This window comes from Fundulus heteroclitus, chromosome 14 (assembly GCF_011125445.2).
Source record: "Fundulus heteroclitus isolate FHET01 chromosome 14, MU-UCD_Fhet_4.1, whole genome shotgun sequence".
Lineage (NCBI taxonomy): Eukaryota > Metazoa > Chordata > Actinopteri > Cyprinodontiformes > Fundulidae > Fundulus > Fundulus heteroclitus.
Genome location: NC_046374.1, coordinates 20,070,720 through 20,094,278, shown reverse-complemented (window position 1 = coordinate 20,094,278; position 23,559 = coordinate 20,070,720). Strand labels below are relative to the sequence as shown.

The window sequence follows — 23,559 nt, the reverse complement described above, 5'->3', positions numbered from 1 at the left end:
AATCACTGCAAGCTTGTGGTTACCCAAAATGGTCCTTTGTCAAATCAGCCAACAAAGCTGGTTTGAGAAAAAAAAACACAGCCTTGAACACAGAAGAGAGAACAGAGAGATGCAAAAACATTGTCGTTCCATATGCAATAGGGGTTTCTGAAAACGCGGGAGAATTTTCTCCAAACACAACATACCGGTAAATTTCAAACCTGATAACACTCTAAGACGAAAACTGGTTCATCTTAAAGACACCCAACACCCAAACCGCAGCTGAGCGGTGTTGTGTATGGAGTCCAATGCAGTGAGGACTGCTCAGTCTCTTACATTGGAGAAACGAAAACAACAGCTACATAAACGCATGGAGGAGCACAGGAGGCGCAGCAGCTCGTGGCTAGATTCGGCAGTCCACTTGGACTTCAAAACAAAGATCACACTTTTGACGTCAATGATGTCCATATTTTGGAAAGAGAGAACAGATGGTTTGAAGGAGGGGGTGAAAGAAGACTTTTTGGTCAAAAGAGAAAAGCCATCACTCAACAGAGGGGAGGATTGCACTTTCAACTTCCCAGTGTTTACAGCTCGGTCCTCCAACACGTTGCAAAGAGATCACATCAGCAGTTTCTTCATCATTCAGGTGACCAAGTACTCCACTCACACTAAGCAATAGCTTCTAACGACCCAGGACAGTGGCGGGTGGGTCATTGATTCACATCTGATTTAGAATGCGCCTAGGAGTATGGGCCCCCATGTCCTTAAAAACAGCAGTGCACCAACTGCAGGTTGCTCAAGTGTGAGCCGCCAGAATTGACAAAGACTCCTGGATAGATGTGGAAAAATTTTCAGAAAGAACTGAACGGAAGTCGCCAGTTGCCTCAGATGTGAGCCTGCTGGCTGTTACGATAAACACTTTGTTTCATGATGCCAATCAATATACCTCAAACGAACTGTCACACATTACATTTTCATTAAGTCAATAAGCATCAAATTGTTTACTTAATGCAAAGGAAAATGCTCAATCAAGTATTGCATGTCAGTGATTAGAATTGTTTGGGCCACACCCTACTTGGAAATAAGCACTGTGACTGCTTTAGCATTATCTCAAATGCAAGAATGTACAGAACAGTGTATTGTTTCAAAAGTGTGCTTTCTTACCCGCTGTACATATCTTTCAGTTCTGCAGAGATTCACCCAGACTGGCAATGGCACACGTTCCTCTTCTAAAATGTTGTGCATCAACTTCTCCTTCCCTCTTCCATGAGGTCATCCCAGAGTGGTTCCTGACAAGTCAGATGGATAGAGCTAAATATGGATAAAAATCAGGCTGTTTTGGAGGTACAAATTCCACCAGGACCACAGCAGTGGCTCTGTGGCGCAATGGATAGCGCATTGGACTTCTAGGATAAAGTGAAGTGATTCAAAGGTTGTGGGTTCGAGTCCCACCAGAGTCAGATTTTGTTGACCTTCTCGCAAAGAGACAATGAGACATGCCTCAGCATTGATGAGCTTTAGGGGAGTGGTGGCCTAGTGGTTAGAGTATTGTGCTTGTGTCCCAGAGGTTCTAGGTCTGCAGATTGCCACTCACAGTTCCTGACCAAGATCTTTAACCCCAGGTGCAGCACAATGCCAGCACAATGCCAGCCCACTGCTCCCCAAGGGAATAGGTTAAATGCAGGGAACACATGTCATTGGAATTTATGTTGCAGTGACAGTAAAGGTGATTATTAGGTTTGAGTGTCCCTGACCAAAATTTATTTGAGAGATTTTTAAATTACAGATGTTCTTGAAAATAGACAATCTCCATTGAATCTGACTAAGCTTGAGCTTAGTGACATGTTTTGGAAACATTTCTTAAAAATATTTTCCCATATAGACATGAAAGCATTATGCATGGTGCAAATCTGTCACCTGCACATCCATAAAGTAAAGCTGTAGTTTTAGTGCATCCCAATGGTCCTTTATTGGATCTGGTGCTCATTGGACTATAGTGAACTCATTTTCAGGTTCACCTGGAGAAAAAAAAGTACAACTTGCCAGAGGAGCTGTTGGTCATCCTCTGCACTGTCATTTTTGTTCAGTCTCTCTGGTGTTTGTCCATCGCTGTGTGGTTTCACTTATCCACAAAATAGGACATGTCCAGACTGCAACGATCAATCAGATCTGCAGAGAAGATCAGGGCTGTCCTTATCTGCATTCAGGTCTAGAGTCAAAAACCGGCCACCATAGAGATAATTCCCCAGGCTGGCTCTCTAATTCAACTTTGGCTTATTTTACTTATGTGAAAACAATATTTAGCTATAAAAATATTTTTCAACAAATTCAAATTCATTTTATAATATATATTTAAAATGCATCCAGAGCAAAGTGGAAGTCATATTCCTTGTTTGTGTGCACAAACTTGCCACATAAAATGATTCCGATTGCGATGAAAGGTCTGCTAGCATAGCCCATCTGCTTCAAGGTTTGAAAATGTGTGTGGTTTGAGAGGGTGTTCTTCAAACCTTGGTTGTAACCAGTGATTGTTTGCGCCGCTGTTACCTTTCTATTAGCTTTAGCCAGTCTGTCCATTCTCCTCTGACCTCTGATATTATCATACTCACTGGGTATTTCCTGTTCTGCAGGTTTCCTGCAGAACAGGAAATACCTGTAAACCTGAGTGCTGGTTGTGCTGTGATAATCCCAGATCATTTAATCAGTTTAGCTCCATGAATCATACTATGTTTTAATTTATTTAAATTCACTTTTTTTCCTCAACCTAATGGTCGCTTACCAAAAAGACATTGAGTTGCTGCCTCATGATTTGCTGACTGAACAAGTGTCTTTATAAAGGGGCTGGTTAGCATGTATAATATTGGTAACAGTAGATATATTGGTCACAGAAAAAGGCTCTTACTGAGTGCAGTCTCTGCCCTGCTACCCATTCTTTACATTGTATGAATATGACCTGTTTAGCCTGCATCAAGAGCAACTTCAGACCGTTCTGGGAAATGGCTCAGATGGAACATCTGGACCATCTGGTAACATCTGCTGAATAAGCAGTCCTACTATCCTCAAGATGCCTTTACAGCCCAAGTCTATGGTTAAGGATGTTCTAGCATCTCAAGGTCAAAGTCATGCAACAGTCCCAAAGTGAAACACACATTTTGTAAATCAGGAACACCCTTGAATTAATAGTTACATAGAACATATCAATAAATATGCTCGCCTGTTGGAGAGTAAAAGCTTTACAAACAAATATTTAAATGTACATAAACCCAGAAATGCAGCTTATGTGACCGTCATTGCAGGACAGAGAGCAATAATTCCAATGTTAAAATAAAATAAAGCCCAAAGGCATATTATGTTTTGTCCACTGTGCTGTTTATAAAAGTTGCTGCTGTTCAGGAAAGAGTTGCGTTCTTGTTAATAAATCCACAAAATGCAGTCACATTAAAAGGCACAATCTTTTTTAATCTTTATCTCAGACCATTCGAGAAGGATGGGAGACAAACTGGTGTCATCAGAGCGACATATGCCACCGAGGTTGGCCACCACAGCCAGAGGCTTTCTTATTGATTGCCTGTCAGATACGGTTTTCAGGTGTGGCCATTGCAGATGGCCTTCGGGGCTTACTGAAGTGGCTGCTTGCCTTATTGTCTGGCACTTTTCAGCTGTATAGAGATTGAGCTTGGCAGATTTAGCTCTGCATGAATGCCCAGAGAGTGTGAATTAGCTCTAAAATGCTTCTTTCATTCTTTTACAGATGCATTACTAAACATTCCCCAAATATTTTCCTAACAAACAAACGTTGATGCCCGGCAAATGGAAATATGAATGACCCGGGTTAACCACAGCTTTTCTGGGCAACGCATTGATGCTGAGTTTTATCAAACCCTGTACAAACGCCTCTTCAGTGGGCTGATAGTGTCTCTTTGCTGTGGGACAGATCAATTCAAAGTGAAACCCGATACATAACCAAATACGTGTATCAATAAAACTGTGCAGGACTTAAACTAAATAATTCAAGTTCTTCCCCAGACGAGCGGAAAAAAAACAACTTAAATATTTCCAGGAACAGATTCGTTCAATATTCGAAATCATAGATTGGTTTAGTCTCTACATGCACACTGTAGACATTACAATTTAAATTCCTGGCTGTAGAAGCGTTATGATCATTCAAACCGACAATTAAGTAGGGTCAATATTAGACAAATATTGAGTAAAGAAATAATAATTATTGGATCTCTGAGTGGATAAGAATTACATCACAGTGGAAAACCAGTAGATAGGTTTGACATTTTCACCTCTCACAGAGCTGAAATCAATTGTGCATTAGTGTCATTATTTTAAGAAAACTGTGGACTTAGGCGATAATGACCAGCTTATTGGATCATTAAACTACCTGATGGAGAAAAAGCCTGGAATCCCCCGCTGTGCAGAATATATTTTATGGGGGACTGTGGATTTATTGCTTTTAAGTGATGGATTTCATCATGACCTGAGGTGTTCACAGAAAACCAAGCGATTCAACTTTAACAGCTACTCAGTTACATTACTAAAGGCAAACAACAACAAAATCATGGCTGATGCTCAGTCTCTACCCGGATAGGGGTCTGTCTTCTGATGTAAAAAGAGAGGGGGGAGAGAAGTTTAGTCAGACATATGTTTTTTTGTCTGAAAAACACTAGGATGAAAGCAGGCAATGGCAGAGCTCGAGGAACATCAATTTTATTTGAAATATACAATTATTTTTTCATCCGTAAAGCTCATAGTTGTTTTTGGTGCGGGGGGCTTTCTGTCAGAGTAATTAAAAAAGACATGATCTGCTTTGCATTAAGAAATTACTATCCAGGACTTTTCTTCTTTTGAAAAGGGAATTGGCCCATCTTACTGTATCTTGTTGTCCTACAAGATGAATCTGTTAGCTTCTTTGGATACAGACTTTGACAGTTTAGTTGAGTCTGACTGTGTTGTACTGCAATGGACTGAATTGAATAAGCCTTCTTTAGCCAACGTTTTAAACAATTGTTATAGTTTTCTGATCTGAATCTGGGTGTAAACTCACGACTGCAAACATGCAAACTGCTGTATATGGACATGAAAAATAATTTAATATATCTCGATTTTAGCTATTACTTGGGTCAAAACTTGCATGGCACAGCTTTAACCTAATTAAAAAAAATAATTAATTCTAAAGAGGAATGAAATGTAACTCATATTATCCAGGTTTATTTAAATAGTTGTTGTAGATGCTGATGGTTGTGGGCCGGAACGATGTTCCATAGAAGTTTGTCTTACAGGGGATCTGAAGAAGCCTCTGACTGAGGACCGTTCTATTGTTGTATGCCAGTCTGATGAAGAGGGTGATCAGGTGATCCACTTAATCCCCCATGATGGAAACAGTATTTGACCTATTCCTCTTTCTCCTGTATATTCATAGAATATATAAATCCATGTCAGATACAAATTAGTATGGCAGAAGTATGAGGCTCTTGGGGTGGATATGAAGTTGCTAAAGAGGCATTCAAGGATGCCAGCCACAAACTATATCAGAAATATCTTATTTTTTCTAATGAGCTAAAGCAGTTGAAAAACTTTGCCATGAGTCACCAGATTAGATTTCTACTGGTTCATATCAGAATATTTAAGATTAGATAGTTTTATTATACATTTTGAGACAGAGATTTGTCTTTAACATCTGACAAAACAAGTACCCAAGCAACATATGTTCAGATTAAAAAAAGAAACAAAATACACTGTTAAAGTCATATAGATACAAGCAATATCTTCACTTACTCGAGATACTTAATCTTAATCAATCAATAAAATGATTATATAATTAAAAGCAATCTAATTAATGTGTCTATTTCCATATAAACCGTTGTTGGATTTTCTTTACCTAAAAGGGTAAGTTGATGTTTATTTTCAACAGAAAAATGGAAAAACAAGGAAAAATATCACAACTGCCAAATATTCTTGAGACTCTGCCTACCCACGATAGTGTAGGTGTAGTAAACATGTTTAAAACCTTTTGGATCATCATAATGCCATTGTGTGGTATTCTATCGCACAGCAAACAAAATCTGTAAAATCATCTTTTACAGAGGAGTGTTGGCCTAATGGTTAGAGCACAGAGCTTCGGTCCCAGAGGTTCTGAGTTCAACTCCCACAAGCTGCCATTCTGGGTCCCTGAGCAAGACCCTTAACCCCCAATTGCTTCCCAGGCGCCGCACAGTGGCAGCCCACTGCTCCCCAAATGGATGGGTTAAGATGCAGAAGTGAATTTCTCCATTGTGAGATTAATTATTATCTGTAATCAGAGTCACCTAGCCGTTCCCCTTTTTTTTAATGCTGTTGGGCTCCAAGCTTCCAATTGCGTTTATTTTTAGTATAGCACATTTTTTGATCAGGAGAATTCCCCCCGCCTTCTCTTTTAAACTGTTCACATAGACATAAAGCACAAGCAGTTCCTGCAGTGCAAAGAGCAGCCACGCTCTGCTGTTTTGGTTCGTTGCCACACAAAATTGCAGCCCGAACTAATGATTCAGTGTTGCCAAGCTCTGCAATCATAGACCTTTTTTTGTCTTAAACTCTTAGCCTTTATCATCAAGTCTGATTACTCAAAGCTGGAAATAAGCATGATTCAATTATCGCTGATGAGTGAAGGGGAGTGCACTTATACAGTCAGCTGCTCATTTGCTTGATTAAATGACTAAACTGATCTGAACACTTAGACAGTAACCTCTGCTCTTTTGATGTTATACTGTAAGAACAGTGGCGTATCATTTCTTTAAACTGCCTTTTGGAGATTTTACTGTTCTTTTTTTTTTGCATTTAACACCAGGGAACTTAAATAAATGTATCTTCCTGCTAATGGCACAACACAACATTAAAAAAGTCATGTTTTTTACCAAGTAAATACCTAATTTACACAACAACAAGGGCTATTAGAACGATGTGATGCAGAGCCCTTTTTCTATAGACTACTATTCAGAATAGTAATAGTCAGAAAATGACCTTTCCTCTGAAAAGTTACAATAACGTGTATTTATATACCTACTGTCTAAACTCACTTATGTGTGCAAGGAGAGGACTAGCACACCAAGGACAGGTTACCAGTTCATCACAGGGCAATACAGCAACAGATAGGATAGACAACCATGCAAACACACTCGGTCCTAAAGGCAATTTTGGAGAGACCAAGATCGGATGGTAGAAGAAAGTGGGTCTACCTGGAAAGAACCCACGTATGCATGAGAAGAACATGCAAACACATTTCAGAAGGAAACAGACTGGGATTTGAAGCCAGGAACTTCTTGCTTCAAGCCAAAAGTGCGAACAAGAGTGTCACATTCAGTGCCCCATAGCCATAGTCAGAAGAGTAGTTAAAGTTCAAAGGTCTATAAAAAACAGTTGGGATGGAAATGTTTAACAAATGAAAGATTTTTGTTATTGGATAACACCCTATCCAGTCCTCCACTCTTGTCTTCTTCGTAGCGCCTACCAGAGGTTCACATGGAGGACCCTCATGTGCCAAGACCCAGGAGTCAAGGCACCAAGTGCAACCATCAGCAGATCACTGTGATTTTTAACTGTTGTAAAGTAGAATGTGGTGTAATTCCCCAAACATAATACTGACTTTTAAGGTAAATGAAGAGCAATTATTTGTCTGCTGAAAATTAAAGAAAAATGGAAGCGTGGAAAATGATGAGTGTCATGTGGAAGATACAGATTTATGCTTAAATGTCGCTCATCCAGTGTAGAGAGAGTGAACCTTTCAAAAACAAAAGCAAGAAAACAAACACGAATGTCTTTGTACACATTTAACCTTAAATCTAAATGACAATGTTTTGCAGTGTGTTTATTATGCACCACTGTTGTTTTGCCACAAAAAGTTGTGGCAAAACAGTAACATCATCTCCATCACCAGTCCACGTGTCCAGAATTCACTTGGTCAAACTTCATTCCAGTTCGCTGCACCCAATAACTGGAACAATTTACAAAAAAAAACATTAAATCTTCGAGTATTACCACCCCTATCTACTTTCATCACCACAAAAAAAAAACATTGTCTGATTAATGTAACTGTTTCAGATTAGTGTTTAGTCCATGTTCCGTGTACATATTATAAATGGTGATTAAGTGGCCTTATGTGAACTTTCTTAGTGTGTATTTATGGTTTTTTTTTTTTTTTTCCTGCTGTATGATGCTGCCTCTTGACCAGGTCATCGTCAAAAATGAAAATTTGTTCCCAACCGACCTACCTGCTGAAATAATGGTTAAATAAAAAAATAAAAAATAATTATCATGTATGTATCTAAGTCTATTAAAACTTACAAGAAAGCTGCTGAATGGAATGAAAAGAAGAAAATTAAGCCGTTTACCAGCACCCAGTTATGATATATATAAAATTATCTATTTCTGTCAACATCTTAGGCGATAGATTCTGTGTATCCTTGCCTTTGTTCATTCTTTGGACCTCTATTGCTCTTCAAAGAGAGTGATTTCTCCCCATGTTTAATATCTGATAATATTGTCCAGAGTGTTTGTGAAAAACTCTTCAGCAATATCTTTTCCAGCTCGCCCTCCACCCCTGTCGAAATTCAATAACCTCCGTCTGAGTCGGATCATTCAAGTGACTATATCAGCGGTGAAGACTTCTGGAGAAAAAGGAGAAAAAGAAAGGTTTATGATGTGGATGGGCCTTTTTGGAGCTTCCTCCATCAGCAGCTATATCAGAAAAATGTGTCAAATATCATGTCAGAAGATCAAGCATTTAACTCCTCTCCAGGCCTCTCGCCAAGACTTGTCAAACTGTTGGTGGTGGGAGTTTATTTCAGCTTGTTATTTACTGCTTCGTTTTTATTTACTGCTCTGTATTTTGCACTTGCCCTTTTTCATATGAATTTCAAAATGAAAAAGCAATATATTCTTATGCACGTTTTATTAAAGGTGGTGTTCTGTTTTGGGGGACTTTACTGTGCCTCAAGCAGTTTGATCAGCTAAGACCTAGGAAATTAAATCTTTTTTTTTTTTCCTTTTTCCTCTAACTACTTACTTGTTCTTCTCTTTTGTGTGTGTAAAGTACGTGTGTGTTCTGTGTGCCTTTCTGTTGCCAAACATTTACTCTGCTGGGCACACTTTCTGAAGTTTGAACTGAATTATAGATTTCTAATTTTATCCACACTCCAGGCCAGTACGCTTACAGTGAAAAGCATGGTTATTTTATGGTAGAGGGAAAAAGTAAATAAAATCCAATAGCCCAAAGGCTTCATGGAAAACCGTGATATTTTCAGAAAGTAAATTAAGGAACTTTAAACTTTTAGTGTATTCCTCTGGGAAAGGTCTCAAAAGGAGGAAGTCAGTATTTCATGTATCAACCTACTTCATTTGATTTTTAAAAATAATAATTTTGAGCACAAATTGAGAATTAATAAAAAAAAAAATCCACACTGGGTCAAAATTATATGTAAAGTGTTAAATGTGGACACCTTTCGTTGTTTCAACTGAACAATGATCTCAAGCTCACATATTCAGCCAAAAATGCCTGAAGCTTAGTCATGGCAATAATAACTGTGTGGATTCTCCAAAAAAATGGAACCAAGCAAGAGCAGTTGTCAGGTTATTGGACAGTCTTGACCCTGAAGGACTCCCTGAATTGCTGTATCCCATCCAATTACAGAACAATAACATACCTGTGCACTTAATTGAAGCTCCTGTCAGTCACCATTACTCCAAAAATGAGGGAGAATATGATTTAACACTTTAGTGGGAAGCAAGCCTAAGCTACTGTTTGACAGACGAGTCACTCAAGTCTGGAAGTCTAGACAAACAATCCCGTCTACAGCCAGAGTTGACAACAAGAAAGCCAATGACCACACTTGGATATTTTAATTGTTGAAATATCAACAGGATCCTAGGAGCTCAATGGAATTGTGCAAGGCAAATTCCTGATGACTTAAGTCACCATCAAGTGCAGCATCTACTATATTCTACTATCCTTGTCTGAACCCCCTTAGCTATATCATTAGAGGTGCCTATGCTTAGTAGTAAAATAGTTAATAATATTAAAGCAGTCATTAGCCACATGACCTGTACATCAATTTGTATGTCAAGAATGAAGAAGATATGGACTCATTTACCCCTTAACAAGGATATGCAGAAAAAGCAATGTGATTAGTATTAGACAACTGTGAATAAATGGGATCCAACTGTGCCAAGATGATCATAATTTAAGGGATTTAAACATCACAAGGCAACAGATGTTCACTGGTATCCCACAGACAAATGGCCACCTTGGAACAGCCACCAATCACCACTCTTCGATATCAGCCAGGGCAAATGAGTGAGTCAGAGTGAAATGGAGTAATAACCTGTGACTCAAGTACAAATACAGCCGAACAACCTCTGGTAATTAAAATGTTGAATGCATACATTACATAGAAACTAAATATGATCAAGTTTTGGTGCTAGTTATACAATCCTAAGCCAGGTAACTGTAGCGTTAGCAGATCATATTGGTGTGATTCCACAAATCAGAACACTGTCCAGAGTGAAACAGTGAAATCCTAAAAAAACAACAACATATCTTATTGAGTCGATGTGTCTGTGAGTAGAAACACAATGCGAAGGAGCAGGACTGACATGAACAATCATGGAAAAATAACTCAGCAAAGGAAATGCCACTGGCACATTGAAGAAGTGCCCCCCTGTTGGAAGACAGCAGTCCAACACTTTTGAATCACCCCCACTGCTACTAGCCCGTCATACGTTACAATCACCTTAACGGTACTGCCTACTTTCACGATGTTATCTCTGAATATCTAAATACACATTGCTTTAAACTAAGCCTCAAATCATCATTGTTCAAAATATCTGTTATCTTTACTGAATGTAACCCTTTTTTCATTGCCTGTTTGTTTATCAGTGTTTTGCCTTCGTTATGTGTAATGTAAACTGTAATGTGAACCGGAGTAGCCAAAGAGAATTTTTTCCCCGGTAACACAGAGTGAACTGAGAGACAACCCCAAAAGTGGATGAGAATGATAGGGCTAGTATCATTTGGAACTTCCAGATCCTGATTGATACTATGGTGGTGGTTAACCAGCCAGACATTGTGGTGATGGACAAAGTAGACAAGAATGCCACACTGCAGGTCCTAATTAACAAATAACAACAAAAAAATTAACACCATGATAACTTTGAGATAAACAAAGAGATCAAATAAACAATTGAAGGTTATTGAGAGTCATGTTCCTAGTGGTACCGTGGTTATTGGTGTAATTTGGACTGTGACTGGGGAGTACCTGCAGCAGCTTTAAGGATCTTCCATAAGATCATTGGTGTCCAAACCTTTTGTCAACAGGGCAAGAAAAACCTTGGGGTCAAAAGTAAGAAAGAATGTTTTTTTATATATAAAATAAAAAATCTAATGGGATTATTTTTACCTGCTTAGCACATTTTCAAGGGTAAAATAGAAAATATGTAGTCAGATTTATTACAGGAAAGGGATAAGTAAATCACTATAGATTCATACCATAAAAGGATGTTGCATATTGCCTTGTTTAAAATGTCATTCAGTTTCCAAGATCTTTTGTACTTGATTGATGTTTTTTTCTAAACTTTTAGTCTATTCTCTGCATTAACAACAGGATTTCCAGTCAATCTTGCTTTGGAAACCTTTGCTGTATTAGGCAAGTTTAACAAATTGATTAAAAGCTGATTTGAGTGAATCAAAGTCTCTTTTTGAGTTGAACTCAGTGGATAGATGTGGTTCTAACTATCAAATTAAAGATAATGCAAATAACATGGTTTTTAATGGACACACACTTTATGTGGGGCGAAAGTGGTGCAGGAGTTAGGGAGTTCATCCTGCAAGTGGTGAGTTGCTGATTTGATCCCCCACTCTGACCGTCTCAGTTGTTATGTCTTTGGGCAAGACAGTTCACTCGCATTGCCTGGTGGCGGTGGTCAGAGGGCCTGGTGGCGCCGATGTATGGCATCCTCGCTTCTGTCTGCCGCAAGGCAGCTGTGGTCACTAACATGGCTCACCACTGTCAGGATGTGAATGTGTGCGTGAATGGGTGAATGACTGATTGTTGTGTAAAGCAATGTGGGGTCATCAGACCAGTTAAAATGCTGTACAAGGCATTTACCATTTATATTGTAACTTACTTTTAATTTTTTATTTTGCCCTAATTAAAAATATGTTTCCATATACATCAATGACTTGAGCTGACAGGCCAAGTTTGCATCAGTCTTTATTTGCAGTCAGGAGCTACACAAAATGATTCCAAGGGCAACAAATGGCCCCAGAGCTACAATTTGGACATGCCCATGTTAAGTGTTAAGTGCTACAGAAAACCCTCAAGCTGCTAGGCCTCTGTTAAAGGACCCAAGCTTACAATGGAACCACTCAATAAGACAGGTTGAATTCAGAGTATTACACCCAAATGAGAATGCAACCAATAGAAATAAGAAGCAGTTTGTTGTTTTTTTCATCATCGTGTTAACATATCATCTCAATAATTAACCTTTTCAGAAAATGGCAAGTGTAATACCCCCACAATCATGGCAATTCTTGACAGATGCATGATTATTGCACAAAGCAATCATACCCATGTGCAAAGTAAATTGTAATATCAATCCTATGCCTATGCCTATCCTTTTCATTTTTTTACAGAAGCACATATATTATGTAGATATAAATACAAACGCAAAACAAAATGTCAGTTTAGTAAAGCAGCAGTGCTAATTTTAATCGGTCTTTAACCATTTGAGTCTTACCGCAAACTAACAATCCAATTGCTCCATTGCTAAACTGCTAAATGCCCTCTGCAGCAGACAATCACAAGTAGTGTAACACTGTTTCACATCAAATGAACTTCTTTTTTTCAAACTCAGAGGTCAGCTGTAGGCGATTCAATGGCAGCCAATCAAGCAGCTTTTTGTTTTACACAACCTGGCAGTCTGTGGGGAAAGCTTTGAACATTTCCACACTAAGCAGCCGAGTTTATGGATTGTTTTACTCATTTCTTTGCCTACTGAGAGCACTCCACGGGTTGTTAGCTGGCTTGTGTCACACTACCCAGTCATAATTAGACTGGCACAGAAAAACAGACATTACCATACAAATATTTGTAGATTATACAGCTGAGTGTGCATTACAATGATTCCACGGGGAGTTTGAAATGTGACACGAAAAGAGGGAGATGCAAAGAGGTTTGGCAGAGAGGCGGAGGCATAAAATGTGAAGAAGTGGCATCGAGATGGAAGGGTTTTCCCAACAGAAGCAGATGAATGATCAGTCAGATAAAGAAACAATTTGCATTCAGTTTCCAATTGTGTTGCATATGTCAAAATTTGAATTCTGTATAATTAGTGTTTGTTTACAGAAAATAATCAAAGCATAACTGAGCCATGTGTATGTGAAAGGGAGAAAATCAATGCACCTGTAAGTCATGTAGAAGAGGATAAGTTTGTATTGAATGAGGATGCAGCAGAAGTCAACTTGTTCTGAAGCCATATCCCCTTTGTTTTCAACCTGAAATAATAAAAACATCAACGCTTCCAAAGTAAACTATACAGTTTGCTGAACTAACAAAGACAACCCGATGTGATGATTTCCACAAAATGATAAAAATTTCTTACAGCCATGGTTTTAATCTAACTTTCCAACTCATGTTAAAGGACACAAATTGGACTAGCCTCCTCCCACTTCCTGTATGAAGTTACCACATGACATGTGACTTCTAATTTATAACCTGTCAGCCCATGACCTATGACCACGCAACCTATGACCTATGGCCTAAGATTTATGACTACCAGATACGTGACCTATGACCTAAGGTTTATGATTACCAGATGTGTGATCTGTGGCATGTATCCTATGACATGTGACACGGTATTTTTGACTTGAGACCTATGACCAACTTAAAGATGCTGGAAGGCATGTTTACACAATGCTTTCCTTATGTTTACCACATTACCGTCTTTTTTACCCATCTAACGACCACCTCCTAACTATGCCACCTCCTAACCATGTTGACGGAGTTTCCGGCTTAAACACTTTCAAAAAAATTGCATTCAGAAAAAAGTTTTTTTTTTTTTTTCAAAAACAAAGACTCACCATAAATTGGAGAAGGGGTCACTATATCATCTGTGATATAAATGGATGAAGAACCAGGCTCAGCCATCTTCAATAACACGGAAGCAGCGTGTGAGATCGCTATTATTCAACCCCGAGGAATGGAAAATATTGAGGACACCCCCCTCTGTGAGAAGAAAAACAGGTTCATGAACATCAAACAATAGACGAATCCTTTCAAGCGGGACATCTCTTCTATGTCAGACCCCAAGCTCTACTTCCAAGATTCGAGCCATACAACAAATGCCCCCAGGAAATCAATATTTTATCTATGTTGGGTGCAGATGGCTTCGTCTTTAAAAACTTACAGAATGTTTGGTGAATGGGGTTACATATCAAAATATTAAAACAGGCGAGCTCCAACTTTACCAGCTTGACCCAGAAGAGGAACTCACACTTCCAGATACGTGCCATGTGTAACTTGTATAACACTTTAACTAGTCCGATAACCCCAAAGTACTTTACACTACAACCAACAATAATGTGTCGGGTAAAAGGGTAGCAAGCTTTTTTTAAAATCCACACAACAAATGTGAACTGGAAAACCATTCTTCCATGCAACTCCACAAAAGCTAGGTATCACAAAGGTAGGTATCTGGTCCACTACTCCACAGCATGGATTACATTTTCCCAGGAAAGCTGGGATACTGTGTGTAAATGCCCACACAGTTGGACCACACTATTCAGTTCCCTTACCAAAAATCGGGTGGACGCCTCGGTAAGCCAACCCACAGGTGTCGTCCCAACCATAAATCTAAAATTAAAGACATGTTTTAATCGCGGCAATGGCACAATACCCAGATGCCTTTTGATCTTTTTGCTGATTTTTTTTTGCAGATAATGATTGCATTACCACTCTTTAGTTGTTTTGAATGTTGGCATTGCTGACTTTACTTTAATAACCACCATTGGTCTTCATTAAGTAGAACACTAGTTCCAAATTGGCTCCCGCCCCCCTGGGGAAGTTATCAGTCAACAGGAACAAACTATAACTAAGGTAGAAAGTAGCAATTCAGCAACTGATATACAGACTCACAAAACAAGGACAAAGAAAAGACTAAAATGTGCAATGTCAGAATGCACATCAGTCATGACTAGCATGTTTATCCACTATAAGCATCGCTTCCTGTAGAGTGGGCCGCTACATCAGCCATACGTTATTTTTTTTCCCCCTCTTTTTTTACAAAGTCCTCCCTGGTCTTCAAAAGAGGGTGCCATCATACATTGGATAAGCTGCACACAGCTGAAAAGTTCCTCTTTTTTTTCCATTTCCAAACAACTGCAGGCTGAGAATTCGCCTATCAAAGAACAAAAAGAACATCAGAGAGCGTGCTTTATTCTGTGTGCTACAAACAACAGATGAAGGACACTTTGACTGACTGGTATTTTACTGACGCTACATTCAATGAAAAAAAAAAGACTACCTCTGCCTTTTTCTGTGTAATAGTTGAATGGCTTACGCAAACTGATCACTTGGAAGTTTTTTTTTTGTTCCCCCACTGAGGATGATTGACACCAAAACCTGACACATACTGCTGATTTATTTTTAAGTCTTTCTAAAATACAGTACATTGCTGTGACATCATGTCTGCATTGATGTTGAAAGCGTAATGGTTATTCTATTTATGCTTAACAGTGTTCTCACTGAGTCTCATCTGCTATGTCAGGCAACAATACAAAAATATTACGATGGGAGCATAAAAGACTGCCTCCTTTTATCACTGCATATTGTTGGAAACTTGGGAACTATATAAATTTATGTCAAGGTCAACATTTTTTTTTATGATCTTTTGTGTTAAAGGCAATAAACATTACATACAAAAAAAACTTATTTGCCTTGCAAAACTATTCACATCCCTTGACCTTTTTCATGTTTTGTAACTTTAAAATCAAAAACTCCCACATATTGGGTTTTACGTGGAAGACCTATAAAAAATGATGCATAGTGGTATATATGAAGAAAAAATACACTATTTGTACAGACTACTTTGCAGATAATCTCTCAAGTATGGCTTGCATTCCTGTTTAGTTTTGGCACAGCAGTGGTGCAGGGGCAGGAAAACACAACCCATGTGCGGAGGTCTTAGTCCTTGAAGCGGTTCTCATAGGTTTGAGTGCCGACCTGGAGACCTTTGCCGCATTATGGTAGGGAAGCTGATTACTGAAATGTATGGCAGGTCATATAAAAGATCAGATGGAAGACAGCTGAAGGAAAACAGGGAGCTGAGACATTGAGGGAAGGTAGGGATTACACAAACTACTAACCTTGGATACACTAAATAAACAAAAGTGCAAAGATAAACATACATGGGAATTCAACAAATCGTGACACATAAATCTTGCCATCTACTTTCCCTGCTGAAGGAAAAACAACCCCACAGCCTGATGCTGCAGCCATTGTGTTATGATGGTGTGTTCAGGATGTGAAGTATTCGTTTTAGTTGGCTGTCCATGCTCTTGTGGGTTTGCAGTTGTGCCATTATACTGATGATAGACACATTTATGCTTGATCAGTAATGATTAGCAGTATGTAGAGAAATTGAGATCATATTGAGTATTGAGCATGTGTTGCACCAGATGCAATTTAAAGTCCTTTCTCTTGTGTTTAGTCGGTGTATATAAAGGTAAGTGGGTCCAGTTATAGATAATTGTGGCACAGGAGCTAGGGGGTTTGTCCTGTAATAGGTGGGTTGCTGGTTCAACCGCCCGTTGTCTGTCGTTGTGTCCCTGGGCAAAACACTTCCCCTCCTTCGCCTGTTGGAAGTGGTCAGAGGGCCCGGTGGTGCCTGTGAATGACAACCGTCTTTGGGTACAATGTTGCTTATCACCGTCAGTGTGGGAATGTGTGATTGAATTGGAGAATGACTGAATGTAGTGTGAAGCACTCTACAAGCACCTCTGGACTATACAAGTAAAGGCCACTTACCATAATTGTGCATACTGATGTTAGGTCCTATAATCTGTATGTCCTTTAAACAATAAAAACATTATTTAATTTGATTAATACATTTAAATATGGCTGATGGGTGATGATGAATGAACTGGTAGATCGCAGGTTTCACTGGTGCATGACGACTGATAAGTGATGCAGAACAGTCCACAAGGCTGGGCAATAAACAACCATGCAGTCCAGGTTCTTACCAGAGTCAGAAGTTGCTGAGAGTCCAGCGAGTGCAGTGGCTGTGAAAGACAGGTATTTAGAGGCAGAGTCTTAGTTCAAACAGCTTGGTGATAATTGAACAACATCAGGCGTTGCAGATTGGGATGAGAGGAGCAGAGTGTGAAGAGGAAACAGCCAGCCAGCCCAGAAAAAGCATGAACAAAGGCAGATAGCATAACATTATTCTTCATTAAATCTTTCTCAAATCCTTGTGTTTTGTTGAGATCTTTTACAGCTAAAATTGTGTAATAAACCACTCTGCAAACGTTAACTTACTGAACGGTAAGTCAACAGTTCCAACTTATAGGACTTTAGTGAAACATGTCGGCCTGTAAAAGTTGTGGGTGGCTGACAATGTTCTACTAGATTACTGCTTAAACAGACTTTGTCAAGAAGATCAAACCATTCAGTAGATGTATTGAGGTAACACAAAGATCACCATACGAATCAACCAGTCAGATGCAGTGATTCAAAACGAAACATGACTTTATGAAAAAGCATGGCAGTATAGTTGGTAAATGGGTGTTTTTCAATCTTATTCTTGTGGAATATTAAAATTTAAATAGACTCTCTGTACTATCCTTTGATTCCACACAGTTTACAGTTATTTTACGAGCGCTCTATAATAGAGAACCATAAGGTTCTACAAGAACATATCTCTCAGAACATCCAAAATGGTTATTTTAAGTATTTGTAAGTGCTACTACTGGACTTCACATTCCATACAATATATACTTCTCAGCCTCAATCCATGCTGCATTTTCAATCAAGTCCAGATCATTGCTTTGTTGATGTTGTTGATAATGAAGTATAACTGCACATCCAGATCCCCCTTTCATTAACTTGTAAAACTGATGTTTTTATCATTCATGAATTTCTTTCTAAAAAAAAAGAAAAAAAAAACTTTCCGACCTCTGCCATACACTTTATTGAATATGGTTAAATCTTGCAAATCTCAACCAAATGGCTAATTGGGGCGTTATAGAAGCCTAGACCAGGCAAATAATACATAAGACAAAGGGGTAAGACAAAAATGGAAAGAGAAGAGAAAGACACTAACCTTAAAAGTCTTTGCAGAACTGATGTCTTTTCAGATACATATAATTTTATCTGAACGTTAAAGATATAATATGAAGTCTTAAAGCTAAAGGTAAAATGTTTCAGTATTCCATCGCTCCCACCAGTAGCACTGTTTGTCCGCATGCTGTTTTCTACGTGTTAGTTCATTTTCATCTGAAGATGTGGCCACTGTTCCAATACCCTCACCACCATCATAAATGACATTTTTACAGTTTTTTCAAAGTGGATTAATAATCTTGAACACACTTTTATATAGTCTAAAAGAGGCCTTCAGAGTCATGTCTAATAAACAGTTAGCACTTCTATATTTTGATGATTACACTGCTTCAGTGACTGGAACATCTTGAAGCCTTTTAGTTTCTATGGATTCAGATGGAAAAATTACCTAATTTCGTGAGAGTGAAGATTTATCCCAAACCATACAAAATGCTGCAGCCTGACGTTTGACTCATACAAGAAAGCGAGATGTTTTTATTGTGATTCTTCGGTAATTTTATCTTATTTTCATAATTTAATTTTAATTGTTTTATTGGTTTTCTGTACAGCGCTACGTGATTGTTTTTCTGTGAAAGCCACTTAATAATTATACTTTACTTACTTATGCTGATAAACACTGAAAGAAACCTGTCAAATAAGCGCCTTGCCATTTATGGGTGGCACAGAAAAACAATGTGCCCTTTTGTTGCAGAGATATCCTACGCTGTGTGAAACCGGCACCAAAAACTGTGCACTTTCCTTAACAGGTACCCGGCCGATCACTCAGGGAGCAGGAGAGGGTTTGGAAGAAGTTTTCTTCTTAATTGGAAAGCAAAGCCTTTGAGATCACCAGCAATCAAAGGAATTTAATTTTATTACCATGCCCTGACTGATGTGCAATTGGAAATGGTGGGCAAACCTCATGCTCTCTCAGAGCACTGACTGGGAGAAAAGAAGTGTACATCAACTGTCTCTCCCTTGCAAACAACCATTGCCCTTGAATGATGAAACAATTGGGAACTTGGATTTAAGTGAAGGAACAACTCAATTTGTGCCACATGTAATAAGCCAGAGAATGCATTTAAATTGCCCTTTGCTTGTCATAGTGAACACTCAAAGCATGTTACAATAGAGTTCACGTCATAGACACTATTCTTTTTTTTTTTTTTTTTTTTTTTTTTTTTTTTTTTTTTTTAGTATACAGTGGTATGTTCAAAAAGCTTACTATGTCCCCTAGTCAAAGCTAATGTGGGAGCCTTTTTGTCCTAAAAAAGTATTTAGCATCTATTATAACTCTGTCATCTGCTTACATTCAGACCTAAACTTTGGACAGACAACTGGTAAGTCATTAATGTATAGTGTTAACAAGAACAAGTCCATAAATGGAGGTGTGAGCATTCAAGTTAACATGATTTGATTCAGCCCACCAACTCAACTAACTGTATGCTGATATCATGTTCGCCAAACATAGCTCTTTAAGAAAGCTTTAACTGTTTAAAATCAGCTTAGAGAACAACGTGACTGGTAGTATCAAAGTACCTCTTTAAATGTAAGACGGCAGCACCAACATAAATACCCTCTGACAACAGAATGTAAAGTTTTTCCGTAAAGTTTTTAAGCGTTAAGATAGCTTCCTGGGTTATTGTACATAGGAACATTAACTTTTCAAAAACTTTTGTATAATTTATTAATCAGCACAATAATCACACTTTTCATTCTAACATTATAAGGAACCAGTCTCATGTTTCCATTGGCGTATAAGCCTGAGGAGTTTAAGGTGAAATCTATGCTGACCTAGGAAAATAACAAAAATGTAGCCTTTGGATGATAATCATGGAAAAAGTCCACCCACAATTACGCAAGATCAATATCTTCAGGAGTCTTGAATGCTGAACGACTACCCGGAGCTGTTCAATATCGGTGCTAGAATGCACTGTTTTAATGCGTCTGCACATTATCGATTAACTAATCCACTTGGAAGCCTTGCTCTCCGTTTCCTTGGCTCAGTGCGTACCATAACTTAATAGATCCCTTTGGGAATAGCACGCGGTGAACTGTGAGACAAAATGTCAGGTCGCGATTGGCTCTCTGAGGGCCTGCGTAAATAAGAGTAGTGTCAGTGTTTGGGTGTTTATACATGGCAGTTTGAGAAAGCAGGAGGAGGACACAAAAAAAAGAGAGATACTTGAAGGAACAGAGAGTAAGATAAAGTGCTAAGGCAAAGAGTAGGAGATTCAAAAGGCTGATGGGAAAAAAAAACATCTGAGCAAAGAAAGATAAACTGGGGTGGTCCAGATCCTACTGCTCTGGCATTTAAATTTTGACCCCACTCGCAGTGTTTCACTCATTTCTTTGCTTCTATTTTAGGAAAACTCCCTCCCTTGAGTTTAGTAACCCATAAACAGAAGGGGATTGTAAATGGATCTGCATGATGATGTTTGATACCTCAATAAAAAAAAAAAATGCAATTCAAACATACTCGTATATGATAAAAATCAGGATGGCAAATGATTGATGGTCCAAAGGATATATCGATGTGCAATGCTACCGTATGCGGATATGTTTAATCAGTGTGCCTAACTCTGGAACTCTGGATATCTAAAACAATATTTTTATCTATTTGTTATTTTCAGGAAAGTTGGCATTTTTATTGAAATCCCACAATGCGTGTTCTTTTGATTTCCTTTAGTTTTTCAGTATCATGGATTTGACAAAACATTTCTGCTTGTCTTATCAGTAAAGTGTCATGTTTTTTGTTAAGGATCACCTTATGTGATAGATTAAAAGTAATATTTAATTGTAAGGACGTAATGGAATTTAACATTCGTCATTCAGTTCTATTATCTCTCCATATAATGCAACAATTGACAACAAGTATTATTATAGAACATTATAATATAGTCATAAACAATCCAAGTCACTTGAAATTTAATTCAGGTCAATCCAATCTAAACCCATGTCATAGATTCTGATCTTGTTGTATACTGTCTGGTTTAATCCAAATTATAATACAGTCCAATATAATTTAGTTGATCATGGCAATTGATTCCACCCTTGAAAAGAAATGGTTAAACTGAATCATTAAAAAACATAAAATAAATTAAGGTAATGTCATTTGAGAGCATACTTAAACTGCTGAACACTCTGGGTTTCCATTAGTGTGGAATCAACATAAAGGAGACTGCATATGTTCAAATGCCTTGACCTCTGTCTCATTTTATCAACATTGCAACCACAAGTTAGTTTTTAACACAGCACTTTTTAGTCATAAAAATATACAGCAGAAAAAAAAGTACAAAACAAAGTAAAGCTGGTGTGGCACATACCTAGGGGAGCCATGTTATCATTAGCAGAAGTGTAAAAAGCATATGAATAAAAAAGGAGAGAAAATATCAATTTAGAACAAAGAAAAGGATATGACACTGCAACAAACCAAAAGATAAGAGGCAAGAAGAGCATTAGAAGCAGCCAAGAGTCTCATGCTAACTGTGAATGAGCTGTGGCAGTGCAGAGATCCGTTGAAGGGAAAACTATTACTTGTCTACCCCTTAAAACTGCAGTTTTTGGAAGAATGGCAAAACGAAAGACATTGTTGAAAGACAGGCATAAGAAGTCTATTCAATGATTTGCTACAGTTCATATAGGATATAATAGCAAACATAACAAAGGGGCCAAATATGACATTTTTGGGCAACATGCAAAATGCATGTAAGCCCAAAAGTCATAATAGGGTGAAAACTAACAATGCACATAATCCTGAGCACATAATCTCTACTGTGAAACATGGTGGTGGCGGCCTCGTGCTATCAGGATGCCTTAATACAGCAGGGATGGCAAATATGGTTAGACCATCCATCCATCCATCCATCCATCCATCCATCCATCCATCCATCCATCCATCCATCCATCCATCCATCCATCCATCCATCGACTTCCGCTTATCCGGGGTCGGGTCGCGGGGGTAGCAGCTTCAGTAGGGAGGCCCAGACGTCCCTCTCCCCGGCCACTTGGGCCAGCTCCTCAGGAGGAATCCCAAGGCGTTCCCAGGCCAGCCGGGAGACATAGTCCCTCCAGCGTGTCCTGGGTCTTCCCCTGGGCCTCCTCCCGGTGGGACATGCCCGGAACACCTCTCCAGGGAGGCGTCCAGGAGGCATCCTGACCAGATGCCCGAGCCACCTCAACTGGCTCCTCTCGACGTGGAGAAGCAGCGGCTCTACTCTGAGTCCTCCCCGGATGACTGAGCTCCTCACCCTATCTCTAAGGGAGAGCCCAGACACACTACGGAGAAAACTCATTTTGGCTGCTTGTATCCGGGATCTCGTTCTTTCGGTCACGACCCAAAGCTCATGACCATAGATGAGGGTAGGAACTTAGATCAACCGGTAAATCGAGAGCTTTGCCTTTTGGCTCAGCTCTCTCTTCACCACAACAGACCGGTACAGCGTCCGCTTCACTGCAGACGCAGCACCGATCTGCCTGTTGATCTCCCGCTCCAGGTGGTTAGACATTATAATAATACAGATGCAGCTAAAAATAGGATAACACTGGTGGGTGGAAAACTGTTTGAGGCTGCAAAAGATATGAGCTTCACCTTTGAGCAGGATCTTGTACATACAACCAGAGCTGCAACGAACGTTTTTAGATCAATACGTATTCATCAATATGCACAGACACTCCATCTAATCTGACTGAGCTTGAGTTACTTTGTAAAGAATGGGCAAAAGCTCCAGTTCAAGCGACATGCCCTAGGAGAGTGTTAGCCCTAAAGTAATAAATCAGGGGGGTATACATAGGCATTGCATAAGTCTCAGGTTTTTGTTTCGAAAAAGTGCAAACCATGAATTCTTTTTTCTGCCACTTCACAATTATGTCTTACTTTCGGTTTGTCTTTCACATAAAATATGAATACCTGTTGAAGTTTATGGCTGTGATAAAATGTAAAAAGAAAAATGTCAAGGGGTTTAAATACTTTTGCAAGGCATTTTAAATAACTTTTATTATTATTTTTATTATTATTATTATTTTATTATTTAACTTTTAATTTTCCCTGTGACCTGTGTCAATGAATGTATAGCATTTATTATTAACAGCAATGAAGTTGTGATGGATGTATAAGCATTCCCATCTAACTGACCAGTCCATGTACCCCCACAAAACTACTGAAATATACTGTATCTAAAACTTTTCAATCTTTATTCAAATCACTATCTTAAAACTTCAAGAATGTGTT

The 23,559-nt window shown here is 38.7% G+C and overlaps 1 non-coding gene across 1 annotated transcript; it reads left to right on the top strand.

Annotated features, from left to right (window-relative positions):
- Positions 1 to 1,351: 1,351 nt before the first annotated feature.
- trnar-ucu lies at positions 1,352 to 1,439 on the top strand. Its single transcript is given in 2 exon segments — positions 1,352 to 1,388; positions 1,404 to 1,439. It is a non-coding gene; the product is annotated as a tRNA-Arg (tRNA).
- The last annotated feature ends 22,120 nt before the right edge of the window (positions 1,440 to 23,559 follow it).